Source organism: Narcine bancroftii, chromosome 3 (genome assembly GCF_036971445.1).
Source record: "Narcine bancroftii isolate sNarBan1 chromosome 3, sNarBan1.hap1, whole genome shotgun sequence".
Taxonomy (NCBI): Eukaryota; Metazoa; Chordata; class Chondrichthyes; order Torpediniformes; family Narcinidae; genus Narcine; species Narcine bancroftii.
This window is the reverse complement of record NC_091471.1, coordinates 338,640,361-338,649,612: the sequence shown is the minus strand read 5'-3', so window position 1 is coordinate 338,649,612 and position 9,252 is coordinate 338,640,361.

Genomic DNA, 9,252 nt, shown 5'->3' with positions numbered 1-9,252 from the left:
TTATGCTCTTGACAGGGCTATATGAATGTTAGAAATTGCCTGTTAGCCTGCTCACAGGACCTCTTCTCACACTACCGGGTATTTTGTGACAAATAAAGAAACAAATATATTAGAGAGGAAGAGTCATTTCTTTCCTCAGACCTCTGCAAATCAATAGAATCTTCAGAGGGAAGAGGAAAAGTCAGTGAATATGGGCTCAATTTTAACATTTTAGAAGAATTTGGACAGGTACATGGATGGCAGAGGTATGGACTGGGTGGAAGATAGTGGGACTAGGCAAAAAATGGTTTGGCTCAGACTAGAATGGTCGAAGGGGCCTGTTTATATCCTCCAATGTTCTATGGTCCTAATATTTCAGAAAGGGAAACATCAAGACGTTAAAGTTCAGATATATGGTCAGAGAACATTCATGACATCATATAGAACCAGAGATTCTTTTTCATGTAGGCCAGGTGGAATTTCTGCTAATTGGTCTGGGGAATGAGTGGGAACATGGTTATGTGAAAGAGGATAAAGACTGATTGTATTGAATGGTGAAGCAAGATCAAGGAGCCAAATCGGTAGCACTTGCTTTAATGTTTACTTTTTAGTTTGAATGTTTGTATTTCTGGATGGATATGGTGGGTGAACAAGATAATTGAGTTCTTAAATACAAATAAATGATAATAAATTGTACACGTCGATACAAAGATAAAATTAGATACATGCTTGACCAATGCACTGCGGATGTCTAGCCAGGGTCAAATAACACCAACGCTCACAATTTTAAACAAACCCAAACGAAATCTCATCAATTGTTTGACACCACAATTACTAACCTCAAGTTTGCACTCTCACCACTCCACATAATGTTTCCCTGGTAATACCCATAGCAACCAACAAACTATGTCATGAATGATGAAACAAAAGTGCCCCCAATTTGCACCCCTGAAATGATCCATAAAACTGCTTTCTTTAATATATGAAGTCAATTTCTATTTCCATTTCTACTGCAAACAAAAGAGTCACCACAGTCAAACTTTATCCGAGACTTCAGAGGTGGAGAGGAAACCAGATTGAAATTTATCATGAAAAGCATGAACAAGGTAGAGATTCATAATCTCCGTCCCACAGTGAAGCTGTCAAACATCGGAAGGCATGTGTTTAAGGTGAGGTGGAGAAAGTTTAAAGCAGGTGTGCGGGGCAAGATTTGAGAGATAAATAGCTGCTTGGAATGGGCTGCTAAAGGGATAATGGAAGCAGATGCAATAATTGTTTTTGAGGCTTCTGGACAAACATGCATGCATTTTGTGCAAGGAACAGTGATTTAGTTTAATTTGGGTTCAGACATTGTGGATTGAAGGGCCTATTCCTGCTATGTTCTAAATCACAGATACACCTCATTTCTTTAATATTATATGTACACATGAATTTATTCAGAAGTGGGTAATTATCACTAGACTCACAGACTGCTCTAACACCTTTCACAGCTGAAAGGTTATTGTGCATCCCCATGTATTTTTTAATTATCGGTCCCATGGCGAGGTGGGGGGGGGGAAATCAGTAGCAAAAACTTTGTATTGTATCTTGTGACAGTATTTTGAGGTGGTTTGGGAGGAATTGCTAGAACAACTTCCACACATACATCTCAAAACAGAATTTTTTACAGGACTTTGGCAGAATGCTTTTTGCAGAGGAGCAACAAAGTTGCAGAATACAGCTTGCCCGGGAGAGCATGTGATCTTTGCAGGCAGATTCGGAACAGTTTTGCTCTCAGGAGTGAAACAGAGAGGAGAGACATAGAAATCAGAGGAGAGACACAGAAATCAGTTCCAGAAGGACAAAGCTGGCAAACATTTGGAAGGCTGTCTGGTCAAAGGAGAAGACTAGCTCTCTGAGGTGACCTGAAAGAAAGAGGATCATCTGGAGAACCCTGAAGGGGGCAAGATTCGTCACCAAGAATGATTGGAAAGGAATCAGGTGAGGATGCCCTGGAACAAAAGGAATCTCTCTGAAAACCAGAAAGAACCCTCCTGAGTGGGAACCATTTGCCTATTAAGCACCAAAGACTGGTGAACTTCGTTAATGCTAACTTCTGTGTGCAGAACAAGAATTGCCTGCAACCAGTGAGATTAGAAAAGTTCTTTGGATCACAGTCCAATCTTAAATATACATTACACACACCTGCACTTAGTATTAGAGGGGGGATTAAGTAGGTTAGGTAGATTAAGTTAAAGTTTAATTCTGTTTTCTTGTTCAATTATAATTAAAAACTACTTTTGTTTAAGTGACCCCGTGTTGTGGTGCAGATCTATTGCTGCTGGTTTTGGGGGTCCTCTGGACTCCGTAACACCCTGATCAGTTATTGGAACTTTTAAACAGTTGCCAGCCCCAGTTTCTGGTAAACCTTATGATCTTCTAACTCTGGCTTGCAGACGTCATGACTCCAAAAGAGGACCTCAACCTCACTTCTGTTTCAAGATGCTTAAGCACATCACTCAAATGGCCACAAGTTTCATTTCTTTTGTTCAGGAGGACTAAAATGGTTAGGATTCCAGAAAGTTTAACCATGAATTTTAATAATTATAGTCATACTGGTCAGATTCAGTGACTTGGCTGAGCTGAGAAATTTCGCCAGGTTTGCGTAGTGGTCCTGCTGGTCATGGCCGCAGATGATGACATTGTCAAGGTAGGGGAATGTCACTGTCAGTTTATGCCTGACTACCATCAGATCCATTTCCCTTTGGAACACAGACTCCGTTGGTGACTCCAAAGGGGATCCTGAGGAAGTGATAAACTCTGCTATCCACTTCGAAGGCAGTGTATTTGCAGTCCTCCCAGGTGAAGTGGGAGTTGGTGGTATGCTAATTTCAGGTCAGTTGTGGAGTACACTTTGTACTGGGCTATTTCATTGACCATAATCGGCTATCTGGGTGGGGGGGGGGGAGGGTAAGCATCTAGCTGGGTGAAGCAGTTGATTGTCTGGCTGTAATTCATCGTGCGGCGTTTGCTCCCGCCCCTGATCACCATGACCTGGGCCTGCTACGGGATCGAACTGGGAGTCATGATCCCCTCTGCCAGGAGTTGCTGCACCTTAGACTTTATAAATGCCCGGTCCTTGACGCTATAGCACCTGCTTTTCATTGCATAGTGACGGAGGGGATAATGCTGAGGGTGGAGAGGCCACAGGCAGGGGCCGGCTGTCCAGGGGGGAAAGGTGGTTGCAAGTTGGGGTTGTGCACCGTCATAGGTGGTTGTGGTCCTCCAAACGCACTCTTAACCTGGCTCTGGAAGTCGAGGCCCAGGAGTATCAGTGTACAGAGCTGCAGCATGACAAATAAATGCAAGTTATCATAGCATTCACCTCCCCACCATTAACGGCACTGCACAGTACCTCCCGGATCTTTGCGGCCTTAGAGATGGTATCGTTCGTGGGTCTGACAGAGTGTCCGGGTGGATAAAGCTCTCTGTGCTCTCACTATCAAACAGGCAGTTCATCCTTTTTCTGTTTACCTGATCTCCATTATTGAATGGCTGATCAGAGGTGGTCTACACTGGTTCAGGGTCACATTGCCATCAAGGCCACGCCACCCCCTCTACTCTCCTGCTTATCTTTCCTATACACTGTTCCTTGGATATTCAGCTCCCCATCACGGCCATCATTAACCCATAACTCAATGATGGCCACAATGTCATCTTTCAATCTGTAGCTGTCCAACAAGTCATCCACTTTATTCAGTGAATGTAGCCAGAAGGATGATCAAATCCCGGGGCAGGGGTTGGGTTGGGTTGGGGGGTGAGGGGGAATCTCTGTGCAATACCATAGTTACCCTTGAGGCAGGTGATGGAGGCAATCTCAGGCAACTGCAAACTTAATTTAATCAAATTAACTATTCATCAGCTACTTAACACCATTTATTTATCTGACTACAAAGCCTCCAGCTAATTATGTAATTAGTTAAATAAGCAGGTTTAAATGCAAAATATCACACTTGCACCTTGGAGATTATCTCAGTAAATTTTATCCTATATTTCACATATTGCTGTTCACAGATATAATTAAAATCTATAAATCTTCAGAAAACAATGAGAAATCAATAACGTCCTGAGTGGTTTCCTTTGGAGTATATTGCTCTTAACCCTTTGACATTGCATTGAATGAGAGCTCATTTCACCTCCGTTTACGGAAGTGAAATACTGAGCAACGATATCATTTGGAGATGTGTTACAAATCATTCAGAAATTAAGCACCAATTATTGGTCATCCTTCGGTTCGAATAAGACACCCTGTTGTGCAGTGCATCTGCGGAGGGAAAGGTGACTATGCAGTCCCAGTCTGGGATCACAGAGTCTCTAGCACCATGGGGGCACTCGAAGTCCGTTGCTGAAGTAACTGTGGCTGTTGCTTTGAGATGCCCTTCTTGGTTTCCCAGCAGCTTTTTGGCTGCGCCTGTCTTCAAACTGGTGATGGCTTCCCAGCACAGGGCTCGCCAACGGGATCTGTTAGCAGCCGCAGCTTCTAGATCTCTTGGCTGGGTGCCACAGAAGTGTAGGGTTTTCCTGAAGGAAAACCACCGGCGCTTTATAGGCAAATCAGCATTGGAGCCAGGGTTCACCCAGCTTATTTTGAAGTGCCCTGGAAATTTTAGGAAGAAACCATGCCCACTTGCGACTTGGAACTAGAATATGAAACAGTACAGGCTCTTCAGCCCACGATGTTATGCTGATCGATATAAATCTAATTCCCCCCCCCCACCATCAGTATCATCCTTCCCAATCTCACAGCCTGTGCTCTCTGTTCTTCAATTGCATTTTAGCTTGGCGCTTATGTCCTAAGATTTGGTGGCTTTTCTTTTCCCCCTCCCCACCAAGATTTATCTCACATTCTGTCTCCAACTCAATAATTTGTCCATCTGAGTTCCATGGGCTCTGTAAGGGTCATGGGAGTCCTACAGCACAAAAATAAGCCCTTTGGCCCACTGGGTGTGTCATCTGCTTATCCGGTACTTGTCCTATTTTATTTTTCGCACTTACCATTTCCTATGAATTCACAAACAGGGTGGCGAGGCTGGGTAAAGATTTAAAATAAACATAAACCTGCATGCCTTTGAGATGCCTGGAAGACGCTTAAGCTGTCAAGTAAGTTTTTTTTTACAGAGGCACTGCGTCCCAGAAAATTATTGCCATTTTCCCTGTACACTTGCTGTGTTTTTTCTTTAAAAAATCAGAAAGGGAATGAGGATGCCGTTCCCATTCCGATATTTTACCTCCTAGACCCCTAGTAAATTTACTGGAATGCTTGCAGTCTAAGCTGAACTGCAGGCGACCTGTGAACAATGGGCTAATGAATAGGATGTTCAGCCTCCTTAAATATTGCATGCCAGGTATTCTGTCTAAACTCGCAGGGTGATACGGATCTTTGGAGTTTTGGTTGCTCCCGATGTGAACGGCCACTCCCGGAAGGCAGGGTGAGACTTTAGAAAATCACGCAAGTTCTATGTAAAAGAACATAAAGAAGTAAATGTGTAAGTGCCACTAGATCATCCATGTTTAGAATGAAACTCAGGTCTCTTGCATTGTGAAGCCACAGCTCAACTTGCCGCACCACTGTCTTCTGTTCTTCAACACTGATTAGGAGTACAGGAATTAAAATAATTACTCCACCCTCCTCTTTCACATCGTGGTGAAGTCAGTGGAATGTCACATATATTCACAGTTCACTAATTTAAGTGGAGTTCAGAGCAAGAGAAAATAATAATGTTTTGCTATTGCCTCCAGTCTTGTATGTATAAGCCAACTCTTACAAAGGCCTGCAGTCCATTGACAGATAATGGGCAGAGTATCCCCAGCATTTTCTATTCCTGATTTATTTTGCAATGCAGTATTACTGTCACTTATTCACGGAACTGTTCATGAAAGAGCAAATGAGATAATGAACAGATCCAAGCTATGATGTTTTGCGAAGCATATTACTCGATCTACATTCTCTTCAGTACGATGTCACAATCAATGGAAACACAAAGTAGATTGCCACCACTTTTCTTCCTGCTACAACAAAATATCTCAAAATAGATGAACAGGCGGTGCCGAAAAATAGCCTGGCAATAAATCTCTTTTCCTTTCCACTTTTTCCAATCTCTACCTAACTGGATTATACATTTCTGATTTCTTTTCAGATTTATTGTCAGAGTACATGCATGACATCACATACAACCCTGAGATTCTTTTTCCTGCGGGCGAGGCAGAATTACCACTTATTCGTAGTGCAAAAAAAACTGTATTCAAAGTATACATTGTAAACAAAAAGAAATGTAAACAATTGTACAATACGGAGTCCTTAAATGAGTCTCTGATTGAGTTTGTTGTTGAGGACTTTGATGGTGGAGGGGTTCCCGAACCTAGTGGTTCCAGTGTTGTGGCGCCTATACCTCTTTCTTGATGGTAGCAGCGAGAACAGAGAATGTGCTGGGCGATGTGGATCCTTGATGATTGCTGCTGCTCTCCCACTGCAGCGTTCCCTGTAGATGTAATTGATGGCAGAGGGGTTTTTTTCTTGTGATGTCCTGGGATGTCCTACCTTTTGTAGGGCTTGCAGCAGTCAGCACGTCTTCCATCACGTAACTGTAGAAATTTGCCAGGGTTTCTGATGTCATACCAAACCTCTGCAAACTCCTGAGGATGTAGAGGCGTTGACGTGCTATCTTCACAATGTCATTAGTGTGTTGGGTCCAGGAAATATCCTCCAAGATGGTGACTTCCAAGGACTCAAATTTTCTCACCCACTCCTCCCAAAGACCACTGGATCATATACCTCTGCTTTTCCCTTCCTGAAGTCAACAATCGGTCCCTGGTTTTGGTGATTTTGAGTACGAGGTTGTTTTTGGTGCACTATTCAGCCAATTTTTCTGTCTCCCTCCTGTATACTGACTCATCGCCATTTTTATACAACTCATTACCGTGGCACCACCAGTCAATTTGTAAATAGTGTTGTTGTTTTACTGACTCACTCAATCCTAGGTGTACAGTGAGTAGAACAGGAGGCTAAGAATGCAGCTCTGGACTGATGGAGATTGTGGAAGAGATGTTCTTACAAATCGTCACTGATTAAGATCTGGAGGTGAGGAAATCTAAGATCCAATTGCACAGTGGGGTGTAGAGAACCAGGAAGAGTTTGCAGATCAGTTTTGAGGGGGATGATGGTGTTGAATGCTGAATTGTAGTCGATAAATCTCTCTTCATACCTGCACTGATAAGCCACCTAGATTTTCTTACTGTTAAACTACCGCATATAATAACAGAAAATTACACTGCAGGGCATGCCTACCTTGCTTCAGTTGGAATATAGTATGCCAGTAAACAATTCAATACTGCCAAAGATTCTTAAATATGAAACAACATTAATTCACTTAAAAATCTGTAATAATACTTACCAACAACTAATGTAGTCAAATTGTATGAATTTTATTAGAATTGGGTCATACATTATTAATCAATCAGTCTGTCTCAGAGTAAACACAATTTTTTTTAAAAAGTGAAGGAACTCGTCAGGTCAGGCAGTATACATGGAGTGAAGTGAACAGTCAACATTATGGGTTGGGACCCTTTTTCATGAGCCAAAATAATACTGTTATATAATTTGTCAGCCATAGAAGTGTTTTTGCTCAATGCGTGGGCTATATTCATTTATATATACATTTACATATAGCACAGTTAGCCCAACCATATGACAGGACCACCAACGTAGGTTTGAACCCAGCGCTGCCATCAAGGAGTCTGCACATTCTCCCATGACCTTACAGGTTTCCTCTGGGTATTCCAGTTTCCTCCCACCCTTCAAAACATATGGGTGGTTTATCAGTTAATTGGTGTATTCGGAGGGGGTGGGTGGGTAGCGCACACAGGCTTTAAAAAAAAATTAAATGTCTCTCCTGGACGTTCCATGGGGAATTGCTGCCCTGCACTGTCTGCCTCATAAATTACGACATGTATCTTTTCTCAACTCAGATCAAAACCCACAAATGGAACTCGGGAATTCTTAATTGTTTAGTTGGTTTATTTTGCAGCTGGCTATTTGAAATCAAATATGTTTGCATTTTTAAATATTGAGGCACAACAGTTGGATGGAGCTGGATGTGAGGACCCTTGTGCCTGTGTGAGTTTGGTACATCCTTCCTGAAGTGTGCTCAACATTATGCACAGCTGCTGCAGTCCCAATGGACTTTATTCTAAATCCTTGCTTGATTTAACATTTTTAGGATCTCCACAGAGTTTACTCAGTGTTTCTTAACCTTTTTCCCATCTACGAAATCACCTTGGGTGTTTCTTTGCTTACCACCGATTGCAAAACCGTGGACAACCAGTGGGAGGAGGGGATGTGGGCGTTTGCGCTCGCGCCGCTTCCCAGACTGCTGTCAGAATTTTTGTCCAGTTTGCATTTGTTTGACATGCCACTTGTTTATTCTCTCAGTGATGTTTGTCTTGGCTGCCGGCCACCTTTAATGAGCCCAGGGACCATCAGAGATCCATTGGAACACAGATTGAGGCAAACTGCCTTGGCTAAAATAATCATATGAATGTCTTCTGGCCAAATGCATAGTGAGTACTTTTTTGCCTCCAGGCCAGAAAATTAACATTGAACTCTACTCCTAAATTGGTTAACACTTCAGGGATAAATGTATTCCATCAACGACTGAAAAAAAATCACTTTTTTTCTCTCCACTGATGGTGCCTGACAGTCTGAGCAGTTCCACCAAATCCTGTTCACTTTTACAGCCAGCGGTGCACGCTGTATGGAAATAGGCCGTTTGGCTTCACCGAGTCACCACTGACCATCAACTGCCCATTCACGCCAATCAAACATCGATCTCATTTTGCTTCACGTTACTGGCAAATCCCATCAGATTTGACCATTTGTTACACAGTGGGAGTAATTTATCAACTCACCTAGAAACTTTCAGATCATTAGGATGGGTGACAAAACTGGAGTGCTCAGAGAAAACCTATACAGTCACAGAGAGTTGATACAGACTCTATCAGTTAGCACCAGTGGTCAGGACTGGGGTGATATGTTTCTTCCATTGTATATAGTTATTGTTGACTACTGTATATATGGAGTTGGCCCGCCCACTGATGACTCATACCCTATGACTCCTCCCCCCATGGTCCTGGGCCATAAAGGTCGAGCCACCTCTCCCTTCCCTCCATTCCTATACCTGGATCCACGCCAGCAAGGTTCTTCTGTATATTAAAGCCTATCGTTCCTTCAGTCTTGTC